Source organism: Anolis carolinensis, chromosome 4 (assembly GCF_035594765.1).
Source record: "Anolis carolinensis isolate JA03-04 chromosome 4, rAnoCar3.1.pri, whole genome shotgun sequence".
NCBI lineage: Eukaryota > Metazoa > Chordata > Lepidosauria > Squamata > Dactyloidae > Anolis > Anolis carolinensis.
The window spans coordinates 2,057,335-2,074,740 of record NC_085844.1 but is presented as its reverse complement, the minus strand read 5'-3'; positions in this window follow the sequence as shown (position 1 = coordinate 2,074,740).

Sequence of the window (17,406 nt, the reverse complement as noted above, 5' to 3'; positions counted from 1 at the left end):
TTATTGCTATGCTGTTTTTACATTACTGTTTTAAATTTCTGTTCGTATGTAAATTTATGTTGTTGTTGGGCTTGTCCCTGCGCAAGCTGCCCTGAGTCCCTTCTGGGAGATGGAATGCAAGAATAAAGTTATTATCATATTATTATTATTTCTTGTTACTACCTTTATTTCCATGTACAACAATCTATGGTATGTACATTTACCGATCCTGCATGCTCTGGTGTTGTGTTCGGCAGGCATGCTTCCAAACAAAAACTTTGCTAGGTCTTACTTTCGGGGGAGGCCTTATATTTTGCAATTCAGCAAAACCTCTGCTAGGTCTTATTTTCTGGGGATGTCTTATTTTCGGGGAAACAGGGTAGTAAGTTGCAAACAAGTGTCAACAAAAATGGTCTTTCCCAGTGTAATTCATAATTTTGGGGTCTGAATTCCAATCGCATCCTGGCCGGAGCCCAAACAACTAGCCTGTCATTAGGACCAAAGCCGAGGCGGATGCTTCACATGGATCCAGGTAGATCCCCCCCCCCCCAACCCGCCTCCCGCCTCCAGGTTCCCGAATCAAACCCACGCACCTCTTTCATGCGCCAAAGGGAGCCTTTCATCTGGAAACAAAAGAGCATTGAGACCTCCCGTCCGGCAGCAAAGGAGCCCTTGTTCTTCTTCTGAAGGGAGGGAGGGGCTCGGTTGTCAATCAAACCCCACCTTCTGATAAATACACCCTCCCCCCCCAAAAAAAAAAAACCCCAACAAAGCACAGGGCCCTACCTGAGCATTGGTTGGCACACCTTGGTTGCATAACGGGCGAGAGAGAGTGGGCAAAGGGTCGATGCAATGGGCCATGACAACAGCCCACTCCCCAGTCCCCAAGAGACCCCTCCTCAATTGCAAAACCCATTGGAAAAAAGGCAAAGACAGTCATGGTGGGCGAGATCAAGTTCAAATCTCCACTCACTGGTTGACCACTCTCTCGGCCTCAGAGGATGACCAAAGCAAACTCATGACCATGAACAAACTTTGCTAAAGTTGCTTATATCAGTGTAAGATGAATGTTCACAATGACATTAGCCAGGATATACAGTAGAGTCTCACTTATCCAAGCTAAACGGGCCGGCAGAAGCTTGGATAAGTGAGTATCTTGGATAATAAGGAGGGATTAAGGAAAAGCCTATTAAACATCAAATTAGATTATGATTTTACAAATTAAGCACCAAAACATCATGTTATACAACAAATTTGACAGAAAAAGTAGTTCAATACACAGTTATGTTATGTTGTAATTACTGTATTTATGAATTTAGCACCAAAATATCATGATATATTGAAAAACATTGACTACAAAAATGGCTTGGATTATCCAGAGGCTTGGATAAGCGAGGCTTGGATAAGTGAGACTCTACTGTATTATGGTATTGATGTATGTGTTTATATCGTGTTTCTTTCTCAATTGGGAGATGAGTTTTGCTACAAGCAGAGGTCTGTGGCCCACCTGGAAAACTCAGTGGTCAAAGGCCTCAAAAATAATCAAAAATAGGCAGTTTGGAAGTTTTAGTTTGGAGAAGAGAAGGCAGAGAGGGGACGTTAGGAGAGGTAAAGTGGTGTCTAGTAATGATGATAACAATATGCAACGTGGTTTTTGTTATTGGGTTATAAATGCTGTTTCCTAATTGATTCTACCATAAAAACATGAGAAAACTTTTTGTTGTTTATTTGTTCAGTCGCGTCCGACTCTTGGTGACCTCGTGGACCATCCCAGGCCAGAGCTCCCTGTCAGTAGTCATGGCCAATCCCCCCCCCCCCCGCTCCTTCAAGGTCAAGCCAATCACTTCAAGGACACCATGTCAGAAAATCGGTGACCCCGACTGATTGATGAGCAAGGTCTCACCTCTGCCCATCCATCAGACCACTTTGCAAGTGGCACCGACCAAGAACAACAACTTTGTTGCTTTATCTGCTGATCCCAGTGACACTGAATCTTTATTTACAACAATATTCACAGTGCTAAATTCCAAAGCTGTCAGGACACATGTTACATCCGCAAGATCAAACATGGAGCATGTCCGTCTCTCTCAAAGTCTGTTCTCTCTACACACTGAAGCACCTTCTCTGCATTCCACAGCCTGTGATGTATCTTCCTGTCACATAGCACAAATGGAAGTCTTTGTCATTTGCCCTTCCAGTACTCAATCAGGGCTCGATGCAATCAACCTCTTGACTGCTGGAATGCTTGCCAGAACGAAACACATACAATTTCACAGCAACAATAGATTAAACATTTCACTACATATCACAAAACACTAACACACCATCCATCCACCTTGCCCTTGGTTGGCCCCTCTTCCTTTTCCCTTCCATTTTCCCCAGCATCATAATCTTTCCCAAGCTCTCCTGACTTCTCATGATGTGGTCTTTGCCTCCAATATCCTTCCCTCCAGTGAGCAGCCGGGCTTTCTTTCCTGGAGGATGGACTGGTTGGATCTTCTTGCAGTCCAAAGGACTCTCAGGATTTTCCTCCAGCACCAGAGTTCAAAAGCGCCTCTCTTCCTTCGCTCAGCCTTCCTTATGATCCAGCTCTCACATCCATAGGTGACTATGGGAAATACCATTGCTTTCACTATGCGGACCTTCGTTGCCAGTGTGAGGTCTCTGCTTTTCACTATTGTCGTCAAGGTTGGCCATTGCTCTCCTCCCAAGAAATAAACGTCTTCTGATTTCCTGGCTGTAGGAATCTTTGTGCCTAGAAATACAAAGCCTGTCCCTGCCTCCACGTTTTCTCCCTCTATTTGCCAGTCATCAGTCTGTCTGGTTGCCATACTCTTGCTTCTCTTGATGTTTAACTGCAACCCAGCTGTTTGTCGCACCTCAGGTTAACTTCACCTTGCTAAATACACCAGACTGCACACAGGCTGAAGTCTTTTGTAGTTTATTAGAAAATAGGGGATAAAAAGTTCTTTAAAAGCAAAAGTAAAGTTCCAAAAGATTGTTATAAAACAAAGCCTTAGAAAATAATCCAAGAAGTCACAAGGAATAAAACTAAGTCCCATTAGAGCATGACAAAGTCCCAAGAACATGAACACAAAGGCTGCAAGATAATCCAGGAAAACGAGAGCTTGTTTCTTGGTTAAACGAAAGTTGCTTTGACAAAGGTTTGTCTCCAAACACATTGCTTTAATACCCTTTGCAAAGCATGAAAGCATTTATTTGGCCTCTGACCTCCCTCTTGTTTGCTATTCTCATACTCCTTTGAACCCTGAATTCCAAACGGTCAGCTCGATCTAGAGATTCCGTTCCATCAAGGTCAGCCTGCTCGTTAGAGTCAATCTGCTTGCTATCAGACTGAGAACTGTCCTCCTTTTCTGAGACAATTTGCACCTGGCTAGTTTCAGTATCATCAACATCATTCCTTGCTGTGGGAAAAACTCCGTTCCTCATCTTCTACAACAGGGACACTCTGAACCTGATTTTGAACCTGAATCCCATAATCCCCATCAGAGTCACTCTGAGGTTCCAGCTGAGTCACAACACTGTTGCCCTTTCTTCTTTCTTTCACCTTGGTGAGAAGGCTCCTCAGCTCCTCCTCACTTTCAGCTTTCATCGGAGTAGGATCATCTGCATACATAAAGTTGTTAATGTTTCTTCCAACAATTTTAACTCCGGCCTTGGATTCCTCAAGCCCCGCACGTGCATCGCATGATATTATTGCACCCTGCTATAGCACATTTGGCTCTTGTTTTTCCATGAATATCTCACCATTGAATCTCAATCTAGTTTGTGACACAAAAATGAAGTTTCTGGAGTAGAACAGAATAACACTTTCAAAGCAGAAAGAGAACATTTTTCAAAATTTGTTATATCATGTAGTAACAACAAGAAGAACGTGATGCCCATGTTTAAGTATTTGAAAAGAGGTCCCATTGAGTCCCCTTTCAGGAGAAAAAGTAAAAGGTCAAGGTTTTCTCCTGACATTAATTAAGTCCAGTTGTGTCCGACTCTGGGGTTGGTGCTTGTCTCCCTTTCTAAGCCCAAGAGCCGGCGTGGTCCTTAGACACCTCCAAAATTATGTGGCCGGCATGACTGCATGGAGCGCCTATGTTACCTTCCTGCTGGAGCAGTACCTATTGATCTACTCACACGCTGGGGGTTGGTGCTCATCTCAATTTCTAAGCCAAAGAGCCAGCATGGTCCATAGACACCTCCAAAATTATGTGGCCGGCATGACTGCATGGAGCGCCTATGTTACCTTCCTGCTGGAGCAGTACCTATTGATCTACTCACACGCTGGGGGTTGGTGCTCATCTCAATTTCTAAGCCAAAGAGCCAGCATGGTCCATAGACACCTCCAAAATTATGTGGCCGGCATGACTGCATGGAGCGCCGATGTTACCTTCCTGCTGGAGCAGTACCTATTGATCTACTCACACTCTGGGGGTTGGTGCTCATCTCCATTTCTAAGCCGAAGAGCCGGCGTTGTCCATAGACACCTCCAAGGTCATGTGACCACTGGCACGACTGCATGCAGTGCCGATGTTACCTTCCCGCAGAAGCGATACCTATTGATCCTACTCACGTTTGCATGTTTTTGAACTGCTAGGTTGATAGAAGCTGGGGCTAACAGCAGGAGCTCACCCGCTCCCCAGATTCTGACAACTGACCTTTGGGTCAGCAAGCTCAGCGGTTTAACCTGATGCACCATGGGGGGGGGGGGGGGAAGCGGTGTTTAAATAAATAAATAAAGAAAGAAAGAAAGAAGTAGAAGAAGAAGAAATAGAAGAATAAGCAGCAGCACTGGAAAGCCTTAGTTTGGGCAGAGCATCAACCCATATGCTGCAGAAGGCCACGAAAGCCATTTAAAGGCACATAATGAGCGCCATGTGCCTCGATCTTCCCCTGAGACAATGCGCCTTTGCAGGTGGATCTGGGCCCCGTCCCGCCCTCCGTCCCATGACTGGCGGAGCCTTTAATCCAGGTAATCCAGGTGAGACGAAAGGAGGGAGGGAGGCCTGAACAAAAAGCCCATTGAGAGGCTCCAAGCCCACAAAGCTGCCTTTGTCTCCGGTGGGCCCAGGAACAAGGGGAGTGGGGTGCCAATGGGCATTTGCTGGGACATGACCCCAAGGCCAGAACTGCCGCATCCAGGAATCATTGACTCCTCGAGTTAGAAGAGGCCCCTAAACGCCACCCAGTCCAACCTCCTTTGGTCTGGCAGGAGGACACCATCAAAGCCCTCCCGACCGATGCCCATCCAGCCTCTGCTTGAAAATCTCCAGAGGAAACTTAAGTCAATGGATGCGTCTACATTTCAGAATTAATGCCGATTGACCCCGCTTTAACTGCCGTCACTCAATGCTATGGAGTCGTGTGAGCTGTAGTTTTACAAGGTCTTTACCCTTCTCTGCCACTGTTGCGCCACCAAACTACAACTCCCAGGATGCCATAGCATTGAAGTAGGGTCAAGCTGCATTCATTTGAGTGCCCTTTGGGGAGATAAAGCAGGGTATTTAATAGTAATAATAATAATAATAATAATAATAATAATAATAATAATAATATACAGCAGAAAAAGAGTCAGTACAAGAAAACCGCACTACAAACTAGAGCTGACAGCTGGCACAACAAAACACTGCATGGAAAGTTCCTTGACAAAATTGAAGGAAAAGCTGATAAGGAGAAGACCTGGCTGTGGCTCACGAATGGGACCCTGAAGAAGGAGACAGAAGGCCTGATCCTTGCAGCCCAGGAACAAGACATCAGGACAAAGGCAATTAATAATAATAATAATAATAATAATAATAATAATAATAATAATAATGAAGAAGGAGACAGAAGGCCTGGTCCTTGCAGCCCAGGAGCAAGACATCAGGACAAAGGCAATTAATAATAATAATAATAATAATAATAATAATAATAATAATAATAATAACAACAACAACAACAACAATAATAAGACCTGGCTCTGGCTCACGAATGGGACCCTGAAGAAGGAGACAGAAGGCCTGGTCCTTGCAGCCCAGGAGCAAGACATCAGGACAAAGGCCATTCAGGCCAAGATCGAAAAATCAGCTGATGACCCAAAATACAGACTGTGCAAGGAAACCGACGAAACCATGGATCATATCCTCAGCTGCTGTAAGAAAATTGCACAGACAGACTACAAACAGAGGCACAACTATGTGGCCCAAATGATTCATTGGAACTTATGCCTCAAGTCCCACCTCCCAGCAGCAAAGAACTGGCGGGATCACAAACCTGCAAAAGTATTGGAAAATGAGCACGCAAAGATACTGTGGGACTTCCGAATCCAGACTGACAAAGTTCTGGAACACAACACACCAGACATCACAGTTGTGGAAAAGAAAAAGGTTTGGATCATTGATGTTGCCATCCCAGGTGACAGTCACATTGACGAAAAACAACAGGAAAAACTCAGCCGCTCTCAGGACCTCAAGATGGAACTTCAAAGACTCTGGCAGAAACCAGTGCAGGTGGTCCCGGTGGTGATGGGCACACTGGGTGCCGTGCCAAAAGATCTTAGCCGGCATTTGGAAACAATAGACATTGACAAAATTACGATCTGCCAACTGCAAAAGGCCACCCGACTGGGATCTGCACGCATCATCCGAAAATACGTCACACAGTCCTAGACACTTGGGAAGTGTTTGACTTGTGATTTTGTGATACGAAATCCAGCATATCTATCTTGTTTGCTGTGTCATACAATAATAATAATAATAATAATAATAATAATAATAATAATAATAATAGGAGCAAGCCATCAGAACAAAGGCAATTAAGTCCAAGATCGAAAAATCAGCTGATGACCCAAAATGCAGACTGTGCAAGGAAACCGACGAAACCATTGATCATATCCTCAACTGCTGTAAGAAAATTGCACAGACAGACTACAAACAGAGGCACAACTATGTGGCCCAAATGATTCATTGAAACTTATGCCTCAAGTACTACCTCCCAGCAGCAAAGTGTCATACAATAAAATAATAATTTGGTGGAGTTCTTAGTCTAGGAACCCAAGAGGCCATCTAGTCCAACCCACTCCCCATGGAGGATGCCCACCCCAGGCAGATGCCTATCCAACCTCTATTTTAAAAGCTCCAGGGAATGGAAATCTCTGGATCTTGTTGCATGGAGCCAATGCATTTAAAGGAGGTTTAAACCACATTCGTTCTATAGTGCAGGTGCACGCCAAACGTGATGTTAAACTGCATTAATTGCAGAGTGTGGATGCACCCCAGAGTTGACGCAATAGCAAATGATAATGCAAATGGAGGAGTTGGTCTTCATCTTTTGGGAAAATACAAGGAAAAGGATTATCTAGTGAGTTTGGAGGGATCTGAGGGTTGCATCAAAGGCTGGATCTGCCCCATTGGCCCCACTTGAACCCCCCTCTCCCAAATGGTGCCAGGTGGAGGCCAGGAGGGGCCAGAACGCCAGGTGAGCCCTTACCTGGGAGCAAAGAGGCTTCTCAGGTGTGCCTCTCCCTGATCCCGCCTCACGAGCCCACCAATTGGTTGCTGTCCCTCCCAAACGTGTGGGTCCGGACCCCTCCCTGGACAGAGTGGCCCATATAAGGGGTCCCTTTGTCCCGTCGGTTTCTCTGCACACAGAAGCCGTCCAGTCGCTGCGTCCCGAATTCGCCTTCTGCTTTGGTCCGAACCATTATTTGCTATCATGCAGGTGCAACACAGGTGAGTGACCGGTCATCTGGGGGCAATGGGGGGCTGCAAGGAAAGAGGCCTGGGGGTCAAATTGTTCCTCTTTGGCCACTGAGGCGATAGTGTGAACTGGAGAGGTCAGCATTAGGGGTCAAGCTGTCCCTTGGCGGTCATCTCATGGCTGGAAAGGACAGTGAGACATGTCTTTGCTCCGCGATGCACCTTGACCATTGCATGCGCAGGATTTGCACCATGAACATGAGCATCTCCCTTTTGTCTTTCCTAAGGTGACCAAAAGAGAGCCAGGGGCCAAATGGACGCAAAGGCCAGAGAATTTGGAAAAGGGCAAGTCCAGTTGAAAAGCATCAACACCGAACCGCAGTCCTAAGCCTGGCGAAAGAGTTTCTCTCCAGAGAAGCTGAACTAGGCTTCCGAATATTGCCATTTCTGGCGTCTTTCCATCCACTGAGACACACCTAGCTTAATAATAATAATAATAATAATAATAATAATAATAATAATAATAATCACCATCTGCCAACTGCAAAAGGCCACCCTACTGGGATCTGCACACATCATCAGAAAATACATCACACAGTCCTAGACACTTGGGAAGTGTTCGACTTGTGGTTTTGCGAAACGAAATCCAGCATATCTATCTTGTTTGCTGTGCCATACAACGTCGTTGTGTTGATAATAATAATAATAATAATAATAATAATAAATTTATTTTTGTATGCCGCCTCCATCTCCCCAGCAGGGACACACCTGGTTTTATAATAATAATAATAATAATAATAATAATAATAATAATAATAATAATAATAATAATAATTTGGAAACAATAGACATTGACAAAATCACGATCTGCCAACTGCAAAAGGCCACCCTACTGGGATCTGTGCACATCATCTGAAAATACATCACACAGTCCTAGACACTTGGGAAGGGTTCGACTTGTGATTCTGTGATACGAAATCCAGTATATCTATCTTGTTTGCTGTGTCATAATAAAATAATAATAATACAGTAGAATCTCACTTATCCAACACTCGCTTATCCAACATTCTGGATTATCCAACACATTTTTGTAGTCAATATTTTCAATATATCATGATATTTTGGTGCTAAATTCATAAATACAGTAATTACTACATAGCATTACCGTATATTGAACTACTTTTTCTGTCAAATTTGTTGTATAACATGATGTTCTGGTGCTTAATTTGTAAAATCATAACCTAATTTGATGTTTAATAGGCTTTTCCTTAATCTCTCCTTATTATCCAACATATTCGCTTATCCAACGTTCTGTCAGCCCGTTTACGTTGGATAAGTGAGACTCTACTGTAATAATAATAATAATAATAATAATAATAATAATAATAATAATAATAAAATTATTTTTGTATGCTGCCTCCATCTCCCCAGCAGGGACACACCTGGTTTTATTATAATAATAATAATAAAAAATAATAATAAATAAATAATAATAATACTCCTCTGACTCGCTGCCAGAGACACCTGGAACTTGTTGATGTTCTAAATCCTGTGAAAGGTCGGCCTCATCATTAGTTTCTGTTTCCTCGCTAGCCTGTGGCCTCTCTGACAATTCAGAGCCAGAGCCTTCAATCTTTCCAGCATCAGAGCCTCTGAGATTTCTTCTTCAGCCTGCATAAACCCAAATCCCCTTTCATCATCAGACTGAACCACAACACGGAGGGCTTCAACTGTGCCTTCCTGCTTGGAAGAAGGGGCTTGCATTGGAGGGTCCTTAGGGTCTCTATAGAACTTGAGTTCTATAGTTTCCTCAAGTCAACCAGACTCAGAACCGACAACACTGACATCTCTTTTGTCTCGCAGGGTCCTAGCGCTCGCAGGTGCGGTGGTCCTACTCCTGGCCATTGTGGCGGCTGATCGTAAGTCACACACCTAAATAGAAGGAAGGAAGGGGAGCGGGGCCAAAATTGGGGGGTCCTGAGCTAGTGAAAGAGGGGAGCTGAGCATCACTAGTTGCAATGGAAAGAAGCCATGGGTTGTGCAATGACTTGAATGCAAAGGGATCTTGTAGACCAAGCATGGTCCAACTTAGGTCCTTCAGATGTTTTGGACTGCAACTCCCACCATTCCTCACAGCCTCAGGCCCCTGTGAGGAATGGTGGGAGTTGCAGTCCAAAACACCTGCAGGGAAGGCCCAAGTTGGACCATGCCTGGTCTAGACTGTGGAATGAATGGAGTGGAGACATGTCCAGCTACTTTGGCCTTTCACAAGGTGCAAGTACTCCTTGATGGCTGTGGGGGGTTGACCCATGGCTTGTGAGGATCCCATAATACCAATAATGATGACAATAGCCCTCTCTCTTTTCCCCACAGAACCCCTGACTTCTTCGGACCCTACCACTCCAGCAGGTAGCCAGACAACAGGTAGGGCAAGGAATTGTAGAGTTTTCTTTCTCGACTTAAGTGGGGCTGGATAGTTGTTGTTGTGTGCCTTTAAACTCCTGGGAGTTGTGGTTTTGGTGGGCAGAAAAGGCAGAAGACCTTGTGAACCTCCAGCTCTCAGGATTCCATAGCATTAAGCCACAGCAGTTGAAGCACCGCCAAAATGCATTAATGTTGCAGTGTAGATGCCCTCTGGGACAGTTGGAGGGTGATGGGACATAGTTGCTCAAGGAGAGGGAGAAAATTCCTCAAACTCAATCCCTCTGTCATTCTATCCATCCACCATCTGTCTGTCTGTCTGTCTGTCCGTCCATCCATCCATCATCTGTCTATCCATCCATCCACCCACTGCCTGTCTGTCCATCCATCTATCCATCCATCCATCCAAACATCCACCATCTGTCTATCCACTTACCCAGCCACCGTCTGTCTGTCTATCCACCCACCCACCCACCCATCCAGTCTGTCTGTCTGTCTAACCATCCATCCATCCATCCATCCATCCATCTATCCATCCACCGTCTGTCTGTCTGTCTGTCTGTCTATCCACCCATCCACCCACCCACCATCTATCTATCTATCCAACCACCCACCCATTCATCTGTCTGTCTAACCACCCACCCACCTAGTCTGTCTATTTGTCTGTCTATCCATCCACTCACCATCATCTGTCTGTCTATCCATCTACCCAGTCTGTTTGTCTATCCATCCACCTACCCACCCATCCAGTCTCTCTGTCTGTCTATCAATCCATCCACCCACCCACCCAATTGTCTATCACCCACCCAGTTATCTGTCCATCCATCCATCCATCCATCCAGTCACCTGTCTGTCTCTCTGTCTGTCTGTCTGCCTGTCCGTCCATCCACCCACCCATCCACCCATCCAGTCACCTGTCAATCTGTCTGCCCATCCATCCAGTCACCTCTGTGTGTCTGTCTGTCCGTCCGTCCATCCACTCATCCAGTCACCTGTCTGTCTATCAATCCACCCACCCACCCACCCACCCAATTGTCTATCACCCACCCACCCAGTTGTCTGTCCATCCATCCAGCCAGCCAGCCAGTCACCTGTCTGTCTCTCTGTCTGTCCATCTGTCCGTCCATCCACCCACCCATCCAGTCACCTGTCTGTCTGTCTGTCTGCCCATCCATCCATCCATCCATCCATCCATCCATCCATCCATCCATCCATCCAGTACACCTCTTTGTCTGTCTATTTATCCATCCACCCATTTGTCTATTTGTCTATCTATTCATCCACCCATTTGTCTGTCTGTTTGTCTGTCTATCATTGATCTATCTATCTATCTATCTATCTATCTATCTATCTATCTATCTATCTATCTATCTATCTATCTATCTATCTATCTATCCAGCCATCCATCTAGTTTTTCTCCTATCTATCTGTTTGTCTAATTATTCATCTATCTATCTATCTATCTATCTATCTATCTATCTATCTATCTATCTATCTATCTATCATCTATCTATCCATTCGTCTAGCTAGTTAGTAGCTAGCTAGCTATCCACCCACCCGCCCATTTGTCTGTCTGTGTCTGTCTGTCAGTTTGAAGCTGCGAGTTGGGCTGAGCTCCCAACTTTCACCGCTAGCTTCTGTCAACCCAGCAGATCTATGTGAGTAGATCAATAGGTACTGCTTCGGCAGGAAGGTAAAAAGGCGCCCCATGTAGACATGCCAGCAAAACACTATTGATGTCTACGGACATGCTCCTCGGCATGGAAAAATGAAACAAGAGCACCTCTCCGTGGCCAGAATTGAGCATCGCCTCCAGACACTGTGTATTGTATTGTATGTCATTGTGTAAAAAGGCATTGTATGTTTGCTTTATATATGTACTGTACTGTAATCCATTCTGAGTGCCTCTGGGAAGACAAAGCAGAATAAAAATGAAGTGTATTATTATTATTATTATTATTATTATTATTATTATTATTATTATTAATTCTATCATCCACCCACCCATTCATCTATTTATCTAATCTATTTATCCATCGCATTGACCTGTGATGCCTTCTCTGCCTCTCTTCCAGAGCCGATGGTCAACTCAGAGCCTGTCATCTCTGGCAAATCCGAGGCTTCGGGAGAAAGTGAGTGACATCCCAGAGATGGGAGAGGGAGGCAGAACCTGGGGTCCCACCTGTTTGTGTGCAGGCCGTTGACACCTGTCTTTCTGCCCCCAGGTGAGATCGGGAGCCCCATGGAACAGGTGACGGCAGGTAAGTGTACAAGCCTCCTTCCTCATTTTTTTTTAGTGCAGGTATGGGCCAACTTGGGCCTTTCCTCCAGGTGTTTTGGACTTCAACTCCCACCATTCCTAACAGCCGGTAGGCTGTTAGGAATGGTGGGAGTTGAAGTCCAAAACACCTGGAGGAAAGGCCCAAGTTGGCCCATGCCTGCATTACATTACTATGTCATATTATAATTATATTATTACTAGCTGTGCCCGGTCACGCGTTGCTGTGGCTTATGGGAATGCTTTGTCGGCTAGGTGGAATAGCAGTGAATAGCCTTGCAGCCTCAAAAGCCGGAACCCTGGCTGTACTCCGGTGCCATTGTCACCAAAGAATTTGCTAGGAGATGAAGTGGGCGGGGCCTAAAGGGGGCAGGGCCTACCCTTCTGACTAACAACCAGGGTTGAAAACAGCTCTTCCTCGTTCTCTAATTTTACAGATTTTTGTTAGAAAGACATAGATGGGATGACATTGTCTTTTGTGGCCAAATTTGGTGTGATTTGGTTCAGTGGTTTTGTTGTTTACTCCGTCCTACAAACGTACATTACATTTTTATATAGATAGATTATATTATTATATTATATTATATTATACTATTATTACCGGCTGTTAGGAATGGTGGGAGTTGAAGTCCAAAACACCTGGAGGATCCAAGTTGGCCCATGCCTGCATTACATTACTATGTCATATTATATTATTACTAGCTGTGCCCGGTCACGTGTTGCTGTGGCTTATGGGAACGCTTTGTCGGTCAGGTGGAATAGCAGTGAATAGCCTTGCAGCCTCAAAAGCCTGAACCCTAGCTGTACTCCGGTGCCATTGTCGCCAAAGAATTTGCTAGGAGATGAAGTGGGCGGGGCCTAAAGGGGGCAGGGCCTACCCTTCTGACCAGCATCCAGGGTTGAAAACGGCTCTTCCTCGTTCTCTAATTTTACAGATTTTTGTTAGAAAGACATAGATGGGATGACATTGTCTTTTGTGGCCAAATTTGGTGTGATTTGGTTCAGTGGTTTTGTTGTTTACTCCGTCCTACAAACGTACATTACATTTTTATATAGATAGATTATATTATTATATTATATTATATTATACTATTATTACCGGCTGTTAGGAATGGTGGGAGTTGAAGTCCAAAACACCTGGAGGATCCAAGTTGGCCCATGCCTGCATTACATTACTATGTCATATTATATTATTACTAGCTGTGCCCGGTCACGTGTTGCTGTGGCTTATGGGAACGCTTTGTCGGTCAGGTGGAATAGCAGTGAATAGCCTTGCAGCCTCAAAAGCCTGAACCCTAGCTGTACTCCGGTGCCATTGTCGCCAAAGAATTTGCTAGGAGATGAAGTGGGCGGGGCCTAAAGGGGGCAGGGCCTACCCTTCTGACCAGCATCCAGGGTTGAAAACGGCTCTTCCTCGTTCTCTAATTTGGACTTTATTTTCCAGGTATTTTGTTTGAAAGACATACCCTGTTTCCCTGAAAATAAGACATCCCCAGAAAATAAGACCTAGTAGAGGTTTTGCTGAATTGCTAAATATAAGGCCTCTTCTGAAAGTAAGACCTAGTAAAGTTTTTGTTTGGAAGCATGCAGGATCGATAAATGTACATACCATAGATTGTTGTACATGGAAATAAAGGTAGTAACAAGAAATAATAATAATAATATTATAATAACTTTATTCTTGTATCCCACCTCCATCTCCCAGAAGGGACTCAGGGCAGCTTGCACAGGGACAAGCCCAACAACGACATAAATTTACATACAGACAGAAATTTAAAACAGTAATGTAAAAACAGTATAGCAATGAAATATAATATAGAAATTCTTGAAAAGATTCACAGTTTGGTAATGCTAGTTTGTGATGACAACTACTGTACAATAGATAATAATTTTTCATTTTTTAAAAAATTCAGCGATAAATGTGAATATTCTTCTTTGTGGAAAAATAAAACATCCCCTGAAAATAAGACCTAGCGCATCTTTGGGAGCAAAAATTAATATAAGACACTGTCTTATTTTCGGGGAAACAGGGTAGATTGGATGACTATGTCTTTTGTGGCCAAATTTGGTGTGATTTGGTTCAGTGGTTTTGTTGTTTACTCAGTCCTACCCAGGGCCGGTCCAACAATGAGGCGAATTAAGCGGTTGCTTCGGGCGCAAAACATACGGGGGCGCAGTCGAGACTGCTATTTCTGTTGATTTCTTGTAAAACATGATGTTTTAGTGCTTAATTTGTAAAATCTTGATGTAATTTGATGTTTAATAGGCTTTTCCTTAATCCCTCCTTATTAGCCAACATTTTCGCTTATTCAATGCTTTTATTTTTCATTGATTGGTTTTTTTTGGGGGGTGCCAAAATTCTGTTCGCCTACACTTGAAAAATACCTAGGGCCGGCTCTGGTCCTAGCCAAGTTGGCCCATGCCTGCCTTAAGGCTCTAGGACAAGGATGATTTTCAAGGCAAGACCCCCTCCTTTGCTGAGACCCCTTCTCTGTCTGGACAGGAGCGGATCCCATCAGCATTGCGGCCGCTGACCGGTCCCAACTGGGCGAAGGGGAGCTGCTCCTCGACGGCGAGGCCTCCAACCTGGGATCCTTCCACCTGGACCCTCTGCCCGGAGACGCACAGAGCGGTAGGCCGTCCTCATTCGGGCCCCAAAGATGGGGATTATTATAGGGTCAGGCGGTGGTAGGGGTCTTCTTTCCTCTATCAAATCCAAAGCCAAGCCAGGCCGTTCCATGGAGCCCACCTCTAGCAGTTGGGGTCTCCTTTCCCATGGCCAAGTGGTCATCTGCTGGGAGGGCTTTTGTTGTGGCTTCCTGGCTAGCAAAAGATTAGTTGGACCCAATGGGTTTTGGAGAGCTCTTCTATAATAATAATAATAATAATAATAATAATAATAATAATAATAATAATACAACAACAACTTTATTTTTATATCAAGCTCTAATGGAATAAGCTAAGAGTCTGGTGGAGTCTCCTTCTCTGGAAGCAATGGCTGGATGACCATCTTTTGGGAGGGCTTGGATGGTGTCCAATAATAATAATAATAATAATAATAATAATAATAATAATAATAATAATAATAATAATAATAATAAAAATAATAATAATAACTTTTTTTTATATCAAGCTCTAATGGAATAAGCTGAGAGTCTGGTGGAGTCTCCTTCTCTGGAAGCAATGGCTGGATGGCCATCACTTGGGAGGGCTTGGATGGTGTCTAATAATAATAATAATAATAATAATAATAACTTTATTTTTATATCAAGCTCTAATGGAATTAGCTGAGAGTCTGGTGAAGTCTCCTTTGGAAGCAATGGCTGGATGGCCATCTTTTGGGAGGGCTTGGATGGTGTCCAATAATAATAATAACAACAACAACAACAACAACAACTTTATTTTTATATCAAGCTCTAATGGAATAAGCTGAGAGTCTGGTGGAGTCTCCTTCTCTGGAAGCAACGGCTGGATGACCATCTCTTGGGAGGGCTTGGATGGTGTCCAATAATAATAATAATAAATAACAACAACTTTATTTTTATATCAAGCTCTAATGGAATAAGCTGAGAGTCTGGCAGAGTTTCCTTCTTTGGAAGCAATGGCTGGATGGCCATCTCTTGGGAGGGCTTGGATGGTGTCCAATAATAATAATAATAACAACAACAACAATAATAATAATAAATAACAACAACTTTATTTTTATATCAAGCTCTAATGGAATAAGCTGAGAGTCTGGCAGTTTCCTTCTCTGGAAGCAATGGCTGGATGGTCATCTCTTGGGAGGGCTTGGATGGTGTCCTTCTGCCTTGCAGAAGAAGTCCAGTCTACATGGAAACTAGGAATCCCTTCCAAGGTTGCTGTTGTGTTTTCCAGGCTGTCTGGCCATGTTCCAGAAGCATTCTCTCCTGACGTTTCACCCACATCTATTGTAGGTTGTGAGGTATACTGGAAACTAGGCAATGGAGTTTATATATCTGTGGAAGGTCTAGGATGGGAGAAAAAACTCTTGTCTGTTGGAAGCAAGCATGAATGTTGAAATTAATCACCTTGATTAGCACTGCTTCAAGACCTGGCTGATTCCTGCCTGGGGGAATCCTTTGTTGGGAGGTGTTCGCTGGCCCCGATTGTTTCCTGTCTGGAATTTCCTTGTTTTTTGAGTGTTGTTCTTCATTTACGGTCCTGATTTTAGATTTTTTTTAAAAAAACTACTGAGCGCCAGGTTTTGTTCATTTTCATGATGAAATTATCCAAATGCTTGCGGATTTCAGTGGCTTCTGCCTAGTTTCCAACAGACCTCACAACCTCTGAGGATGCCTATCATAGATGTGGGCAAAACGGCAGGAGAGAATGCTTCCGGAACATGGCCAGGCAGCCTGGAAAACTCAGAGCAACCCAGTGATTCTGGCCATGAAAGCCTTCCAACTCTAGCGGAATATATGTTAATGTGGGATTTGTGTATTGATAGTGTTTAATAATAAATAATAATAATAATAAAACTTTATTTATATACCGCCCTATCTCCCGGATGGGACTCAGGGCGGTTTACAGTCATAAAAACAACACAAACATTACATAACAACATAATACACATTATTAAACAAAGTAAAATAATACAATTATAACAATAAATCACACTTACATGACCAGATCAAGGGGACGGGAACCATAAACCCAATATATTAAAATGTATCATTTTAGGCTAGGGAAATCTTGTGCAATATATTCAAATTTAAATGCAATTTGTGCCATGCTTGTATTGCAACTGATTGCATCATCCAGAATGTACCATAGTGTGGGAAGAGTTAATTGTCAAGAAGCCATGATGACCTTGATGTGTGGCTGGAACTAGGGAGTATCCAGACACAAGTATTTGTGCATAACGATTGCATCAGTTCAGTTCAGTTGAGTTCTGTCTGCCTAGAGTTTGAGTCAAGTTCTGTTGGAGAACAGAGCAGTCCTGTGTTTGTCTGTCGTCTGCAAGTCTGTTTGTGTTGATTATTGCTGCATACAGTAAAACTTTGTAAATAGTTTTACCAA